The following is a 20,025-nucleotide window of genomic DNA, read 5'->3' on the forward strand; positions in this document are numbered from 1 at the left end:
GTAAGCAACTTAGAGAAACATAAGAAGCTTTTATGAATTGATATAGAACATAATAAACATGAATAAACATTTAAAGGAATAAGATACATAATGACTATATCACTGTAAATAAAAAGATCACTAAAAAGTAAAAAGCAGGGAACATACCAGAGAATAGATAATGAGCCATACTCCCCTTCTCATGGGAGAGAAGTAGACTAATAGGAAAGAACTATACTTGTTAATAGGGATGTTCATAGTATTGCATTTTTGGGTTGGTTCAAGAGAATATTCCATCTGGGAAGGGAAGGGAAAATGTGATGTTAAAAATAGATATAAGGAAAAAATTTGTTTTTTTTTTAATGTGAGAAATGGGATTTAGGGTGCCAAAATAGAAGAATGAGGAAGGAGTACTGTGAAGCCTTCCAAAATTTCCCTCCAAACAACTAGAAAACTGCCTCAGAATTGATATGAGCCAGGAAGACGCTTACTAGTCCAGTAGTAAAGACCTGTCTCATTGAGGTAGGAGGGGAATGAGGTCCAAGGACAGCAGTAGTAGCCAACCTCACAGAAGGAGGCTGATATTGAGGTTCCCAGCCTGGCAATTCATTAGCTATTCTCCAGCCCCTTAGGCAAGTATCAATGACCCAAGGACTCCACCTCATTGTTGATCAGTTGTGAACCCTAGGGCTTGACCAACAGTGAGGTCTCACCTCTGAGACCTACCAGTAGAGAGACCCCTTTTTCCATGGCAACCCAGCTGCAGGACCCTACTCCTGGAGATTAAACCCCACACCCAGGGGAAACCTACAAGAAGGCCCCATTCCTCCAGTAGAAGCCTAAAGGGAAGTCTACCCTCCAGAGAAAGCAAGAAGTTAAGCCCTGAAACCCAGAGAAAGCCAAAAGTAAGCCCTGGAGTCTCAGCACAAAAAGGCTGGAACAGTACAGGACCACAGCCAAATTCTAACCAAAAAAAAAAAAAAAAAAGTAGAAAAATGAATAAGAAATAAACAAAAGAGCTTAACTATAGAAAGTTATTATAGTGATAGGAAGAAGAAAATAAGCTTAGAAAAGGATAATACTGTCAAAATGTGATTTAGTCTCAGACCCAAAAATTATTCCTAGATGAGCTTAAAGAAACAGTAAAAAAAAAAAATTGGGAAAAGAAAAGAGAAAAATGAAAAAGAATCATGAAAAAAAGATTCAATAGCAAAAATGATATACAAAAATTTGCTTTGGAAGATAATTCCCAGAAAAATAGAATTGGCCAAATGGAAAAGGAAATATAAAAGCTCACTGAAAAAAAAATTCCTTAAAAATTAGAATTGAACAATTATAACCTAATGACTTCATGAGACATTAAAATATGATGACAAAAATTAAAAAGTAACAAAATAGAAGAAAATATGAAAATTCTCACTGGAAAAACAAATGACCTAGAAAATAGATCCAGAAGAGATAATATAAGCATTGGAATACCTGAAGGCATGATCAAAAATAAAATAATTAAAAAGTTGGACACTATCTTTCAAGAGATTATCAAAGAAGGGTAGCAAGATATCACAGTGGGTAGATCACTAGTCCTGGATTCAGGAGGACCTGAGTTCAACTCTAGGATCAGACACTTAACACTTATTAGCTGTGTGACCTTGGGCAAGTCAATTAGCCTCAATTGCCAAGAACCCCCCTCCCCCCCAAAAAAAAAGAAATTATCCAAGAAAACTCCCATGATATATTTGAACCAGAGAGTAAAATAAAAACTGAAAGAATCCACAATCCACTGATCATCCCCTGAAAGAGCTCCTAAAATAAAAACTCCCAGAAATAGCACAGCCAAATCCCAGACCCCAGATCAAGGAGAAAGTATTCCAAAAAGCTAAAAAAGAAATAGTTCAAATATCATGGAGCTACAATCAGGATTACACAAGATTTGGCAGCCTCCACATTAAAGAATCAGAAGGCTCACTATTTGGTATACCTCAAGGCAAAGGGATTAAGATTACAATAAAAAATCACCTACCCATCAAAATGGACTATAAACTTTAAGGGTAAAAAATGAAAATTTAATGAAATAGATGACTTTCAAGTATTTCTAATTAAAAAAAAAACAGAGCTAAATAAAGAAAAAAAAAAGTTACCTCCAAAGACCAGACTCAAGGGAAAAATGAAAGGGTAAAAAAGATAAAGAGAAAAACACAAGAAACTCAATAAGATCAAGCTGTTTATAATTCTATATGACAAGATAATATTTATGACTTTTACCAAATTATTACTTATAAGAGCAATTACAAAGAGTATATATAAACAGAGGGCAAGAATATAATGTAATTTTGATGGAATGACACCCCCTTAAAAAACAAAGTGTAAGAAAAAATTGCACTGGAAGAAGGAAGAGTAAGATTAAATGAGGGGGCGTAGATATTTTATAAAAATTACCCCACATAAAATGGAATAAATTAGCCCACATATGAAATGGCTATTATAATGGGAGGAAACATAATGGGAGTGAACAAAGCTTAACTCTCATGAAAATTGCCTCAAAGAGGCATGCACATTCAATTATATAACATACACATTCAAATATGGGAATCTATATTACCATATAGGCAGAGAAAGGAAACTGTAGGAAAATGTTATACTATATATCATAGGAAATGTTACAGGAAAAGGAAATAACTTCCCTAATGAATATTTATGTAAAAAATTTAAATAAAATATATCACCATGATAATAGATTAAGAACAGATGGAATTTACATAAGGAATACAGGGTTGGTTTGATATTAGGAAAACTATCAGCATAATTGACCATATCAATAACAAAATCTACAGAAAACATATCTTGATAGATACGGAAAAAGCCTTTGACCAAATATACTCATCTTTATTAAAACAAACAAACCAAAATATCACTAGAGATCATAGGAATAAATGGAGTTTATTTTTAAATGATAAGTAATATTTATCTAAAACCAACAGCAAACATTATCTGAAATTAGGATAAACTAAAAGCCTTCCAAATACAATCAGGGATAAAATGATTATGTCTATTATCACCTTTAGTATTTAGTATAGTACTAGAAATGTTAGCTATAGCAATCAGAGAAGAAAAAGAAATCAGAGGAATTAGAAGAGGCAATGAGAAAACAAAACTATCACTCCTTGCAAATGATATGATGTTATGCTTAAAGAATCCTAGAAAATAAACTTAAAAACTACTTGAAACAATCAACAATTTTAGCAGATTCAAAGGTTACAAAATAAATACACAAATCATTAGCATTCTATATACTACCAACAAAGTCCAGCAGAAAGAGAGATAAAGAGAAATTCCATTAAAATAATTGTAGACAGTATAAAATATTTGGAAGCTGCCTGCCAAGACAAATCCAGGACCTATATGAATACAACTAAAAATACTTTTCACACAAATAAACTGAGATCTAAACAATGGGGAAATATTAATTACTCTATACAATAAAAATGACAATTCTACCTATGTTATTCTGCTTATTCAGTGTCATGCCAATCAAATTATCAAAAGTTATTTTATAGAATTAGAAAAAGTAATAAAATTCATCTGGAAGAAGAAAAGATCTTGATTATCAAGGAAATCAATGAAAAAAAAGAAGGAAGCCTAGTCATATGAAAACTCAAATTGTATTATAAAGTGGTAATTATTGAAACAATCTGGTACTGGCTAAGAAATAAAATTTATGAATCAGTGGAAGAAACTAAGTACAAATTATACAATAATAAATCACAATAGTAATCTAGTACCTGATAAATTTAAAGATTCAATTTTGTTGAAACAAAAACTCATCTGACAAAAATTCTAGGGAAACTGGAAAACAGTATAGCAGAAATCAGATACAGATGAACATCTCACACTGTCTATAAAGATGAGGTCAAAATAGGCACATGATTTACACATAAAGGGCTACACCAAAAACAAATTAAGAGCATAGAATAATTTACCTGTCATTTATGGATAAGAGAAGAATTTGAGATCAAAGAAGATAAAGAGGCATCACAAAATATAAAATAGATAATTTTGATTATATGGAATTAAAAAGTTTTTGCACAAAACAAATGCAACCAAAATGATAAGGAAAACAGAAAAGTTTTGGAACAAATATCTCAGATAAAGGCCTAATTTCTCAATTATATAGAGAATTGAATCAAATTTATAAAAATGTAAGTCATTCTCCCAATTGATAAATGGTCAAAGGATATGGACAGGCAATTTTCATACAAAGATACCAAAGATATTTTTCATAGAAAAATCCCCTAAATCATTATTGAACAGAAAAACACAAATTAAAACAACACAAGTTGCCACCTCATACCTATCAGAGTAGCTAATATGATAGAAAAGGAAAATTATAAATGTTGGAAGGCAGGTAAGAAAAATTAGGACACTAATGCACTGTTGATATGACTGAACTGATCCAACCATCCCGGAGAACAATTTGGAACTAACATCCTAGACAGTTACAAAGGACTATAAAACTCTGCATGCGCTTTGATCCAGCAATGCCATTGTTAGGTCTATATACCCAAGTTATCCAAAAAAAAGAAAAATGACATTCATGCAAAAAATATTTATAGTAGCTCTTTTTTGGTGACTAAGAATTGGAAATCTAAGAGATGCACATCAGTTGAGGAATTTGTAATCAATTAGGATTTGTAATGAACTATTTTTGTGTTGTAAGAAATGACATGATGAAAACTAAATTCTCTCTTTCCTCCTGCCCCCTCTCTCACCTTTAACAAAATTGTTTTATTGAATCTGCACTCTTTCATGTTGACTCTGTACCCTTAACACTAGAATGTACATGCCACTTAAGTTATTAGTTATATTATATATTAATATATTATATTAATATATATTAGTTTGTTGCAATTTAGTTTTAAAGCACAGCATGTTTTTAAAGCATGAATAATAAAAATTTTATATTTTTACAAAATATATATGGGCATATATATAATTTTTAAAAAATAAACTGTTTTAGGGTGGAAAAAAGTGTAAAAAAAAAAAAAAGATAAGCAGAATGATTTCAGAAAAAAATCTGAAAAGATTTACATGAAGTGCTGCAAAGTGAAGAGAACAGAACCAGAAGAATGTTGTATACCGTAGCAGCAACATCGTTCAATGAAGAACTGGGAATGACTTAGCTTTTCTCAGTAACACAATGATCCAAGACACTCCCAAAGGACTAATGATGAAGCATACTATTCCCCTCCAAAGAAAGAATTAATACTGTTTGGATACAGAGTAAAGTATATTATCTTTCTTTTTTTCTCTATTTTTCTGAACTTTTATTAGTCAATATTTATTAGTCAAAATGACTGATATGGAAATGTTTTACATAATTGCAAATGCATCACTTATATCTAATTGCTTACCATTTCAGGGAAGAAGGAGGAAAAGAAGGGAGGAAAGTATAGATTTTGGAATCCAAAAGTTTAAATAAAAATGTTTTTAAAAGCTTATGTTACCAGATCCCTAACTTGGGCAAAAAGGATTCTATTTCATCACAAAATACTTTAAATTAACACTGTTAGTTTTGATGGATTACTGAGAGTAAGAACCAATTATGGTTAATTCTTTGGGCAACAGTCAAGATAAAATTAAGCAATTTTACTTAATAAGACTACATTTGTATGGGATATTGTAGGTCAGCCATGATTCATGTCACCCTATGCCCTCCTTTTCCCCTTTGACTAATAGGCAAGCTGCATTCAGGCTGGCAGCCTGTCAATTCAAGTTCATTATTGGCGTGAATTGAAGCACTCATAGATCATTGAATAGTTAACAAAAAGAGGTGTACTTCACTTTAACAAAGAAAGGATATTCAGTATGACTCTACTAGCATGAAGTTCTGGTAGACAAGTTTTCCCTCATTTCAGGTGGGAAAAGTGAGGTGACTTACATAGATTTGGGATTTCACCTAGTCTAACGGGTGCTGACCCCATTGAGCAGGCAAGACTTATCTTCTTAGGCATTTAGGTGAGTTGTCTAAAGTCAGGAAAATCTCAGTTCAAACCCAGCCTCTCCAAATTGTTTCTTCCAAGGGCTAGTCCTCCTGACATTTTTTCACTGATTGTTCCCCATGTTTGGAATGCTTTCCTTCACTTCTAGCTCTTAATATACTTGACCTCTTTCAAAATTCAGCTAAAATCTTATCTTCAGTAGTTATTTCCATGATGTTTTCCTAATTATAGGAGTTTTTGGAGATAAGAGACTTTGCTTTTGTCCTGTTTTGTTTCCCCAATTATTAGCACAATGACTTGTAGATAGTGTTTGTTGTTTCACCTATTTAAGGTAATCTAATGTTTCACATTCAGAACTAGAGTGAAATGAGACATTTTTAGAATACCTAGTTTAGCTTTAATAGGAAAATGATACTCAATGAGAACAAAACATTGATTCACTTGGGTAGAGCTTCTCTGCCTCTGCATTGACCATTCTGATCTACTTACCTATGGGAGAAACTCCTGACTCCTCCTTTTTTTGGCTTTTGTACATTGGCCATCAGGAAATTAAATCAGTGGTGTTAGCCATAATCCTATTGCTGTTGTTATTCATCTGTTTCACTCCTGTTTGACTTGTGATCCCATTTGGAGTTTTCTTGCCAGAAATACTGAAGTAGCCATTTCCCTCTCCATCTCATTTCACAGATAAGGGAACTGAGGCAAATAGGGTTAAGTGTCCAGTCTAGAGTCATACAACTAATAAGTGTCTGAGCCTGGATTTAAACCCATGTATAAACTTCCTGACTCCAAGTCCAACATTCCATCTATGGGGCCATCTAGTAGCTCCATAATCACCTACGTAGGCCATTTAAACATTTTATATAGCTTCAGATTTGGAATATTTTAATTTGTTTGGGATGTCCAGTTCTGTTACATTTGATGCTACTTCCATTGTAGACTCCCTCTCTGAATGACTTTTACTGCGTTATAATTCATGAGTGATACTAAATGAGATCCTTTGAGATTACTGGCATTCATCATCATCAAAGGTTTACTTAGTGCACTGTTGCAGACCCCTGTGGTCTGCCTTTGAGAAGTTACACAGAACTGCAGCATTTTCCCCAAAGGCCTTCTTTATGATATAAGGCAGGAAGACAACAGTCACTTGCACACTCATAATTTACCTGTCATTAATAATGAAAAATGATTCATGTGAACAGGCTAGAGTTTAAAACTAAAATTTGTTGCCTAGTCAAGCCATCAGTTTTGATGAAATAGTGTCACTCAATAGCTTTGTCAAAGATAGGAGTTTTGTGTCAGGATGACATAGCAATTTTGCATTTGGCACATTCATCTAACAGGACTTTAGGATATACAGACATCTTTAATTTTCAACCAACACTAAAGCTGCCATTCTGTCTACACTCTGACTTTCTTCCACATCTCTCTCCCACAAGAATTTTAGACCCTTACCCTAAGTTACTGATCTTTGATAAGTAACATTTGCCATATCATTCCAGGAAGGAGGCTCTCATATTATTTCTTGTTAATCCATATACCATGCCCTTTCCTTCTTCCAGCACCCTTTTATGGATCGTTTCTTCCCATTAAAATATAAACTCATCCATTTTGCTTTCTTATATAGTCAGTACTGTCACATAATATTTATGTCTTTTTATCTGTTTGGCTATCCATCTTCCTTCCATCTATTTTAAAAATTCTTGTTAGATGAATTACTCAGATTTTTTTTTTTACTTTCTTCGATTTGAATTCAAAATAAGAATATTTCAACTTTGAATGATTTCCTAAGGAACAGTATCAGAGCTAGAAAAAGTTAGATCAGAGCACTAAGATGTTTTCTAAATCATAGGTCAAAGTCACTTATCTATGGCCAAGATCACTTATTCCTACATGTTTTATCATAAAACATTGGTTACTGTGGGGAGGGCTAGCAGGATATATCCATTAAAGAGCTAAAACCATAATCTGCAACTGATTCAATGTCAAGATTCAAATGCTAATATTCCTACTTTCCCAGTCATTTTCTTTCTCTCTTCTCCATATTTCTATTCCTAAATTAATGGAATCAATAGCAGGGATAGTCACAATTTTTAGGTGATGAATCTTGATGGAAAGAAGTAAGGAATTTGCTTATACTGATACTAAGGTTGAGCACATCTACCATTCATACTTTGCTTATTAATATGACCTAAAAGCCCTATAAAACAATTGTATCTGTAAAAAGCCTATCCTTTCCAAGAGGTAGAACAACATAAAATAAATATAATCTCTAATTCTACTTCTGAAACCATTTGGCAGTATGAAAAAGTAAAATAATAAGAGGAATATCTTTGAAACCTAGAAAATTACAATGTAAATCAGTTGCATGGTAAGTCAGCTAAGAAAACTAAAATGACCTTAGGCTGAATTAAAATTAAATTAATATAAAATTAATAATAATAAAAAATTAAATTAATGGTATTTAATAACTGATGCTGAGAAGTGAGCAGAACCAGGAGAATATTGTTTACAGTAACAGCAAGATTATTCAATCAACTTGTTAGAAATATGTTTAAATGATTATAAATATATAACATATTTCAGATTGCTTGTATCTTAGGGGATGGAGAGGTGAGATTAGGAGAGAAAAAAATTGGAACTCAAAACCTCACAAAAAATGACTATTGAAAACTATACTTATAATTTGAAAAAGCAAAATGCTATTTCTTTTTTAATTAATTTTATAATTATAACATTTTTTGACAGTACATATACATAGGTAATTTTTTTTTACAACATTATCCCTTGTACTCCCTTCTGTTCGGAATTTTCCCCTCCTTCCCTCTACCATCTTCCCTAGATGGCAGGCATTCCCATACATATTAAATATGTTATAGTATATCCTAGGTACAATATATATGTGCAGAACCGAATTTTGTTGTTGTTGTTATTGTTGCTGCAAAGGAAAAATTGGATTCGGAAGGGAAAAATAACATGGGGAGAAAAACAAAAAATGCTAACAGTTCACACTCATTTCCCAGTGTTCCTTCTCTGGATGTAGCTGATTCTGTCCATCATTGATCAATTGGAACTGAATTAAATCTTCTCTATGTTGAAGATTTCCACTTCCATCAGAATACATCCTCATACAGTATTGTTGTTAAAGTGTATAATGATCTTCTGGTTCTGCTCATTTCACTCAGCATCAGTTGATGTAAGTCTCTCCAAGCCTCTCTGTATTCATCCTGCTGGTCATTTCTTACAGAACAGTAATATTTCATAACATTCATATACCATAATTTACCCAACCATTCTCCAATTGATGGGCATCCATTCATTTTCCAGTTTCTAACCACTACAAAAAGGGCTGCCACCAACATTTTCCTTCTTTAGTATTTCCTTGGGATATAAGCCCAGTAGTAGCACTGCTGGATCAAAGGGTATGCATATTTTGATAACTTTTTGGGCATAATTCCAGATTGCTCTCCAGAATGGCTGGATTCTTTCACAACTCCGCCAACAATGCATGTATCCCAGTTTTCCCACATCCCCTCCAACATTCATCATTACTTGTTCCTGTCATCTTAGCCAATCTGACAGGTGTATAGTGGTATCTCAGAGTTTTCTTAATTTGCATTTCTCTGATTAATAATGATTTGGAGCATCTTTTCATATGAGTGGAAATAGTTTCAATTTCATCATCTGAGAATTGTCTGTTCATATCCTTTGACCATTTATCAATTGGAGAATGGCTTGATTTCTTATAAATTAGAGTCAATTCTCTATATATTTTGGAGATGAGGCCTTTATCAGAACCTTTAACTGTAAAAATGTTTTCCCAATTTGTTACTTCCCTTCTAATCTTGTTTGCATTAGTTTTGTTTGTACAAAAGCTTTTTAATTTGATGTAATCAAAATTTTTTATTTTGTGATCAATAATGATCTCTAGTTCTCCTCTAGTCATAAATTCCTTCCTTCTCTACAAGTCTGAGAGGTAAAAGTAAAATACTATCAAGTAAAAAAAAATAATGGCAATAACTTTTATAGCATTTGGGCAATTCCGTGGCATACTGGATAAAATGCTGGGAATAGAGTCAGAAAGACTCATCTTCATGAGTTCTAATTTGGCTCAGACATTAGCTGCATATTTCTGGGCAAGGTAAACCCCATTTACCTCTCTTGCTCATCTATAAAATGACCTGGAGAAGGAGGGCAAACCACTTCAGTGTTTCTGCTAAGAAAACCCCAATAAGGTTACAAAGAGTTAGATATAACAGAAACAACTTAATAACAGTAATATAATGCCTTATGAATTAAAGATTTCACAAATATCTCATTTCATCTTCATCTCAAAACACTTCTGGGATATTAGGGATATTTATCCCCATTTTACAATGGAGAGAACTGAGGTAGACAGTTTAAATGACTTGCCTGGGGTCACAGAGAAGGCAGGTGTACCTTTGTGGACAATCCTTCTCCACCTATTTTTTTCCTCATTCATTCTAAAAGGACTTTTAAAATTCTCACCTCTTCTGCACAAGTGTAATCATATCTGATAATCACTACATAACTTTAGACAAATTACTTAATTTCTTATTCAATTTCCTCACCTGGCAAATAGGAATAATATGTCTACCTCCTCATCTGAGACAACCCTAATTCAACTGGCATAAGGCTTTAAAGATCAAAGGTAGAATTTATCTGGATCTTACTCTAGAGAAAATGTTCTTTTCACTGTACCTCTTAAGTATGGGTATGAAGTAATTAACTATAATACTTTATATTTTCGTTATTGTTCGATTGTTTTACCCACCTTCAACTTTTCATAACCCTACTTGGGATTTTCTTGCCAAAAATATTAGAATGATTTGCCTTTTCTTTCTCTAGCTCATTTACATATGAGGAAACTGAGGCAAACATGGTTAAGTGACTTGTCTAGGGTCACACAGTTAGTAACAGTCTAAGGCCAGAGTTAAATCAAATCTTCCTGACTCTAGGTCTGGTGTCCTATATACTGTGCCACTTAGCTATAATATAAACATACACTATTATTGTGATTGTGATAATGGCATTAAATTAGACTTGTTTTATGTATTGTTATTTTTGACAAACCATTTTTCTCCTTAAAAATAATCTTTGTTACAATGAATGGTTCACTTGTTATGGAAGTGGAAGAGGAATATGTTTGAAAATGTGATATTAAAATTAAAGTTACCAGTACAAATATTTTTATAGCATTTAAAGGAAAATAAGGTATTTTTGTTATATATCTCAGGAGGTGGTTGTAAGGACAAAATGATATAATCTATGTGAAACTATAAACTATAACATGCTATCCAAAAATAGCTAGCTCTAGGCGAGAATAATTTATATAAAACATATCACTTCTTTATTCAATATATTCTCTTTCATTGTCCGATAATTGTTTGGTGTATCTTAGTCTTATCCCTCCCAACAATTTCTATGCTCTTTGAATGGAGGGGACCACAGTCTTTTCCATTTACCACTATCTTCACCACCATCCTCAATTTCTTCTCCAGTACTCAAACCAGTACAAGTTCTGGTTGGCTATTCAGTAAGGATTTACAGTATTGAATCCTCTACAGTAATCTGGTTGACAAAGAATTTCTGATTTTTAAGAGATGAGGGAAGAGAAGGTATTTCCCACCTTGATGGGAGAATTAACCATACTCCAATGGAACATTTCCAGGGATCATCTTTTCTAGGCTACAGGAATCCTTTCCCTTAAGTGTTTTGCTCTTCCCTGTACTCAATCCTGTTTCTGAGCTATTTGGTCAATCAGAATTTAATGTGTCACAGTTAATGTTACTATTCCTAATCATTGCCTCCTGTTTTCTTTCTCTTTAGGTTTAAAAGCACCAGGGGATGGGTTAATCTCATAAATGCTTACACGGACTTCCCTCTTCCTGTTAATTCTCTACTTCTCAGATAATTAAGTCTTTGTATCTATGACTAGATACCACTTATCCATTATATGGGGCAGTATTATGGGAGATTTATATATTTATAACTAATCTCTTTTAGAAAGTGTAAGCACTTATACATTAAAATAGCAATTTTATAAATCAATAAGAAAAACGAGTATAATAGCTTTTCCAATGAACACCCAAAATCAGATTAAAAACAACAACAAAGAACAAAACCTTCAGTCCTATTTCCAGAAGGACAGAGTGTAATAAAAAAATCATCCAATAAAAGAGCAGCTGTGTAGAATATCTTTTCCTACCAACTCTACTAGTGATTCATAAAAATAGGCACTAATGAATAGCTGTTAAAGTTAAAGATCTATGCAGACAATAAATTGTAGGTATGGCAGCAAGATTTCCATTACAAGTATATTTATAATTGAACTCAATGCTTGCAAAAAGGGGCCGTAGAAACTCAATATCCTTCTCTAGTTGCAGAATACTTAAAGCTTGGAAAACACCCAAATAGTCTAATATGCTTTCTCTCTTTGCTAAAGCTTGTGGGCTCTCTAAGCATCCCAGCTGCAGCTTTTAAGATGTGTCCTTCACCTGGAGCCACGTGGCAGTAAGAGAGCTTGCATAGAAAGAGATATTGTGCCTTAGAGCTAAGGAATAATTAGGAAGTTGGGGGTCATATTCCCAGTTCTCCCATTTTTTTGGTTTGGATCCATATGCACAGTCCTGAATTTCCCAATGACCTCCATTTTCTCAGTAGAGAAGGCAATTCCCATTTTCTACCATTTTGTATTTTGCATCACTACTCATTTAATTCTGCTTAATAAGCTCCTTTTCTTCTTCTTTTTCTTCTTTTTTTTTTTTTTTTTTTGATTGCATTCATTCTACTGGCTAAGTGATGATATCTGTGCACATCCTGCAGATTGCACAGTCATTTGCAAACAGCAACACCTGGAGAACATCATAATCCATGGGAATTCCTTCATCAATTTAGACTCTGTATTAGATCTCCTCCATCATAATGATAAACATTTGGGTGAGCAGATTATCTCCCATTTATATCTTGTCTGATGTTTATGGTCAGAAAGCTGTAAATAGAAATGTTTCTGTTGTTTTATCTCTCAAGGACTCTTGAATGTTTTTAATGTGTGAAAGGGAAAATACTATTTAATGTTGTTCTATAAAAGCTAGTTATAGCAATAGGAAAATAAAAACCCAAGGTATAAAGATCAATAAAAAGACAAAATTAACCCTTTTTGCAGATGGCATATCTGTGCTCTTAGAATACCCCAGAGATTCAATGAAGAAACTAATGGAGTTGATTAACAATTTCAGTAAAATAGCGTAATACAAAATCATTAGCATTTCTATGTTATTAATAAGAACCAAGAATAAACTATAAAAGAAATTTATTCAAAATAACTTTAAGACACATAAAATACCTACCAAGATGTGCTCAGATATATGAATACAACTACTCTTTACAGAAATAAAGTAGCAAAGAATTGCAAAGAAGTAATAGTTTCTAGATGGGCTATCTGAATAGAGTAAAAAATATAATATTACCTGGAGTGATGTAGAAATATACTGCTATTTTAATCAATTATGATCAGGGTGCCTTATAAAACTAAACATAAAATTCGCTTGGAGGAATAAAGCACCTAAGGAAAATAATAGTGAGAAAGTACAAATGCAAAGAGCATGGCAACATTACATAGCAAATTTTATTTGAAGTAGTGGTTATCAAAACACTTTAATACCGATTAAAACATAGAAAAGTACATGATTGGAGCAGACAAGATAATTAAGAAACAGAGGCCAAAAAAATCCCCCAAAAGAAACCAACGGCAGTGTTTGATAAACTCAAGAACATAATTTTCCAATTAGGAATTCCTTTTTGTTAAGAATTGCCAGGAAAGTACAAAGCAGCTTAAGCAGAAATTAGGCTAACTTTGATATCCTTATAATACAAGTTTTAAATAAATTCATACCCTGAATATATAAGGCAACATCATAATTCTTTTCAGAGAACAGATATAGATCATAAAGAATTACTAACCAAGCCAATGATTGATGCTAAAGATAAAAATACACTTCACAATTACTTAAATTAAAAAAAAAAAAACAATTTTAGCATGAATAAAATCAATGGAGAGAAAATTTAAAAAAATCAAAGTGAGAAAAAGTTTGCATCAAAAAGCATTAATAAAAGACCTATATCCAGTCTATATAGGGAATTAACATAGACCTATAAATTCATGAGCCAGTTATTTGTAGATAAATGATTTAAAAATATAAACAGATAGTTTTCAAAAGAAATGATAAATTATAAAGTACCATTTCCCAATTATTAATAGGAAGGAAAATGGACATTAAACAATCAGGAAGTTTCACTTTATAATATGTTGAATTGACAAGGATTACAAAAATGGGAAGGGTCTATATTGGAGGGGTGTGACAAGACAGGTACATTAATATGCTCTTGATAGAATTGTTGTAGAAATTAATTTGGATTATCCAAGAAAAGTGATGAAACTATTTATTCCTTTTTACTCAGTGACTTCTCTACCAGGGATGTACTCCCCCAATGAAAAAAAAAAGATCCAAATGTAGCAAAATATTCATAATAGCATTTTTTTGTGACATCAAAAACTGAAAACAACATGGACATCCATCAGTTGAGAAATGGCTGAAATCCAGCATATTATAGTAATAGATTATTATTGTACAGTGAGTAATGGTGAATAATAGGGATTTAAAGAAACATGGGAAGATTTATATGAATCAATGCAGAATGAAATAAATTTATCCTGGTCCTCAAAAAGATAAAATCACTAAGGAGCTGATAGCCTTTAAGAACAAAAAATGAAATATGGTAGGAAGATAAGGAGCCAGGAAAGCAAAATAATGATTATAATATCAGATGTAGTCATTCTGCTGGATGTTTGTACATATTTTGTTTCTTTGTTGTGATGGATGATTCATTCTGAAAATGTAGAGAGGTTTCTTTTTCCATCCCCAGATGATGTTTCTAATAAAGGAAAAAAAGAAAGCACCAATAATGTGTCCTAAAAAAAGAAGGGGAATGGAAACTCTCCAATTCATATAGAATAGAGCAGTGATCCTCAAACTTTTGAAATAGGGGGCCAATTCACTGTCCCTCAGACTGTTGGAGGGCCGGACTACAGTAAAAACAAAACCTCACCCTCTGTTTCTGCCCCTCAGCCCATTTGCCATAACCCGGCGGGCTGGCCCACGGCCATAGTTTGAGAACCCCTGGAACAGAGACTCTTTTTTTTTTTTCCAGATTTAATTACCCACTTTTGCTTTTATTTTTAAAATTTTTTTTAGTCTTTTTAAAATTAATTTTTATAATTATAAAAAATTTTTTTTGACAGTACATATGCATATGTAATTTTACAACATTATCCCTTGTATTCCCTTCTGTTCCGAATCTTTCCCCTCCTTCCCTCCACCCCCTCCCCTAGATGGGAGGCATTCCCATACATATTAAATATCTTATAGTATATCCTAGGTACAATATATATGTGCAGAACCGAATTTTGTTGTTATTGCAAAGGAAGAATTGTATTCAGAAGGTAAAATTAATCTGGGAAGAAAAACAAAAAAAGAAACAAACAAAAATGCTCACAGTTTACACTCATTTCCCAGAGTTCCTTTTCTGGGTGTAACTGATTCTGTCCATCACTGATCAATTGGAATTGGATTAGCTCTTCTCTATGTTGAAGATATCCACTTCTATCAGAATACATCCTCATACAGTATCATTGTTGAAGTGTATAATGATCTCCTAGTTCTGCTCATTTCACTCAGCATCAGTCGATGTAAGTCTCTCCAAGCCTTTCTGAATTCATTCTGCTGGTCATTTCTTACAGAACAATAATTGGAATAGAGACTCTTAAGATGTAAACTAAACTTTAGTTCCCAAGGGGAATATGATCTGAAGTATGTTTGCTGACAAAAGCAGAAGTAGGAAAAGGTTATCAAAGATAATTTTGCACTTGTTCTTCCACTTTGAAGGAGAATACATTCTCTGCTTATTGCCTTTTCTTGGTGAACAAAGAGCTTGTCTTGACCCTTTTTCTTCTGTTAGATACATGCATGGTAGGCCTAGGACAGATATCAACTAGTAATTATTGCAATCTTCCTTCCTAAAATACATGAATGCATCATATTTGGAGCTTAAACAATATTTTCAGTATGTAAGAGTAATTTTGATGAATTTATATTTTCATAAAAAAAGGACTACTGGACTATTTTCCCTGATGATATATTAGTTTGTTTATCATTCCCATGAATCTGTGGTCTCATCAGTGTGAATATACACTTCAATAAGGAGGATCACAACCCATTCTTGCTTGTTACATTATATATCTCTTTTCCATATCCTCCAATAAATCTTATACAAAGCTCATACAATTTTGATGTTGCATGAATACTAGTGGAACACATATGGGCTGTCATCTGTGCATTTTTTCTACACATACATTTTTTCCTGATGATCTTATACAACTTCTGAGTGATTTATTATTGTAATATTTTTGTAGGCTATAATGCCTACCATTCACCTCCCCATTTTCCTTTAAGCAGAAATTGACTTCAACTATTTGGAGATCATGCTATTCCATTACTAAAAATTGAAAAAAAAATTGAAGGAATGTTGATTTTAAAGGCAGCTAGGTTGTTCAGTGAATAGAGCCCTGGGCCTGGAATTAGGAAGACCTGATTTCAAAAGTGCTCTGACTCTTACTAGCTGGGTGAAACTGAGCAATTTATTTGATCTGTCTGCCTCAGTTTCCTCAACTGTAATTATTCTCATAATTCTAGCACTTCTCCCAGAGAACTTTTGTGAGGATCAAATGAGATTATATTTGTAAAGTACTTCACATAACACCTGAGCACATAGGTACATAATTAATAAAAATAATTTATAGAGCATTTATTATTATATGTCAGGGATTGTGATAAATACTTAGTAGTCCTTATTACATCCTTTCTCCCCCTTTCTTTCTCAATTTTAAATGAAGGGGAGGGATATGACTAGTTTATCATTAAGGGCATTCCAACTATGATTTCCCAATATTTCTGAGCCTGCTGTTCTTTCCAGTGTCACTGTCCATTTTCTTATATAAATGTCTGCTTGGGGAGAGAAAGAAAAATTTGCAATACAAGGTTTTGCAAAACTGAAAGCTGAAAACCACCTTTCATATAGAAAGAATACTATTAATTTAATATTATTTAAATATTATTAAATTAAAAAACACTACTAAACTTAAAAAAATAAATATAAATCATTTTCTATAAGGTATATAGCAGAGCAGTGTGAAGACATTAGTAGCATCTTCTTTCAGATTTTTGTTGTTGTTGCCATTACCGTGGGATTTATGACTTTCTGTTTCTTTCTTGTACAGGCTACCACATGGTGCTCAATTCTGGCTCTGATTTTAAAGGCAGTAATTAAGCCCTTGAACGTTATGATGCCAAAAGCTGTTATGCAGTCCTATTGGTGGACTGTAAATCCTTATCCTTTCCTCCCTTGGGGCTCTTTCCCAGAAGCTGTCAAAGGCAACTTCATGTTTATGTGAGAGTCTCTTGACGCTTTACACTCATTGAGAAGAAATTAAGTCAAAGAGCATTCAGTGAAAATGGCAGGGTAATTAAATGAGCTGTGCTGTGTCCCTCAATTTAAACTCCAATGAAGGCTCAAAACACTGTAGAATGAGGGCTATGGGGCCTCTCTCTAAGATTCCCCCAGCCCCCTTCACTGGGGTTGTATCTTTGAGTATTCAGTGAATTTGTCCTTTTGGACTCAAAAGATTTGATGTTGGGGCATTTCCCATGTGCCAAATTCTAGTCCCTTTCTGGTTAGAATTCTAAGTCAATTGAGCTCAAATACACATGAATTCAGATGCTCTTGTGCTATGTCAACAAATGCGGAAGCATTAATTATGTGCTCATGGGATGAAGAGAATTATACTCAGGATTCAGGAATATACAATAAAAGTTGGAAAGCTTTCCCCTTTTTTTCTTTCTTTCTTTCCTATTTTCTGTAGTGTCCCTCCTAATTCCCACTTGAGTTGAAGCTAGGAAATTGAAATCTGTTGTGATGAGGTCATTTCATAGCTCAGCATGAAACCTCCAGCATCAGAAAGATGCAAGAAATATCTGTCTTAGAAGATGTCCACAGAGAAAAGATCAAGAAACTGAAGGGATCATTTTCCGACTAGAATTGTTGGCCAGTGAGCCAGCCGTTGAGCTGGGAAGGGGAGTCGGAAATGGGAAGCAATGTTTAGAAGAGAAAAATTACTATTGATCATTAGAGCAAGTAGTTTCTAAATCATAAGTTTTGATAGGTGACCCAGAAGTCAGACTGAAAATTTTGCAATGTCCGAGTTTCACAGAAAACAAACATTTATTTAGCAAGTTCACTTTATTTCTTGCAGATAGGTGTTTCTATGCCCAGCCTAGACTGATCTCATCTCTCATGTTTTCTCTAAATTAACTGCAGTTGGACACTTCATACCATTTCTGCAATTTGCATTCTTTTAGGTGAAAGCATCTTTCTAAGCAGGCAGCAGCAAGGCATTTAAATGGATACAATTCACCAGATAATAGCAGTGGACATGTGTGGAGGAAATATGATTACTGCAGGAGTGGATTTAGGGAAAGAGGAGGCAAAAATTCAGAATTGGATAAAACTTAGAGTAGGGAAAAATGACTTTAAAGATCAAGAGAACAGACCCCTACATACCAGATCATCCAAGTAATCTTATATTCATATCTGCTAGATGTCTAAGCCAATTCCTGGGTGGCACAGTGGACAGAACACTGGCCTGGAGCCAGGAAGACCAGAATTAAAATCTGACCTTAGACACTTATCCCTTGGTCTAGCATAGGATCTTCCCCCAGACCCCTGGGGGTAAGTTCATGGTAGCCAATTCTAACAGACTCATTTAAAAACAGAGGCAGAGGCTCAATGATATAGAGGCAGCAGGTGAACAAATGCCCTTGGCTCTGGGCCAGCTCCAGGTGGGAGAGAGCGCCAGTGACCTACAGTAGCTCATCCTCTTATAAATATCAGCTTGAGAAGAAAATAGAGTTCCGACTTTTTGCAATTAAAATAGTGATTCCAAACCTCCTCTTGCCTCTCCTTCTCCCCCATCCTCCGCCATATCCCTACTTTTTTTTCTTCTCAGCAGGTACCCTCCTCTATTTCTCTGCTGAGCAAATTTATGCCACCTGTTGTGAGACCTCTCCTCTCTCCTACTTCCACACATCAATCATTTTCTCTCTACATTTTCATCCTTTTTCCATGCTAACTGCACTTGTGTCCTTGACTCCCTTTTCCCCCAAACTCTTTTCTAAGTGTGTCTCATTGGCCATTCGTTTGTGTTCTCCCTCTCCATCTGTCTGTCTCTCTCCCCCTTCCTCCCCCCCCCCCTCTCCCTTCTCTGTCTCTGTCCATGGGTCTCTCCCTCTCTCTCTCTGTCTCTCATCTTCATTAATGGATTCACATCCACTTTCTACAAATGTGTACAAATCTCCTTAAGACATCTTCATTTAATCCTGACGATCCTTCAAGCTACTGTCTGATCACTTTTCTCTCTTTTACTGCTGAAGTCCTAGAAATAGGAATTCTCTACTCTTGTTGCTGCTATCCCCTTACTAGCCAGGCTCTCCTCAAGTCCTTGAAGTAATATATCTGCCCCACCCAGTCTAAAACTATTTTCTCAAAGACTGCTCTTTTTCTTAATTCTCCTTGTTCTTGACCTGTGTGTAGCGCAGTATGTAGTTAGCCAGCTCCTCTTCCTGAACACTCTCCTCCTTTGTTTTCCTTGCCACTGTTCCCTCCCAGTTCTACATTTAACCAATCTAACGAGCCTTTAGCCATGGAGGCAAGCCATGGAAGCTTTGGAGGGCCGTGTAGTCTGTCTACTTGATGCCCTCTGTTGTGGTCCCTCCTCTCCCCTACTTCCACATCTCAGTCACTCCCTGCATCTTCATCCATTCTCTACTTTTTCCTCCCTAAGCATATGCTCTTAACTTTTTTCTTTCCCGTCTCTTTGTGGGTATGCTCCATTGACGCTGCTGGATAAGGAAAAGCT

Source organism: Sminthopsis crassicaudata, chromosome 5, assembly GCF_048593235.1.
Source record: "Sminthopsis crassicaudata isolate SCR6 chromosome 5, ASM4859323v1, whole genome shotgun sequence".
Taxonomy (NCBI): domain Eukaryota; kingdom Metazoa; phylum Chordata; class Mammalia; order Dasyuromorphia; family Dasyuridae; genus Sminthopsis; species Sminthopsis crassicaudata.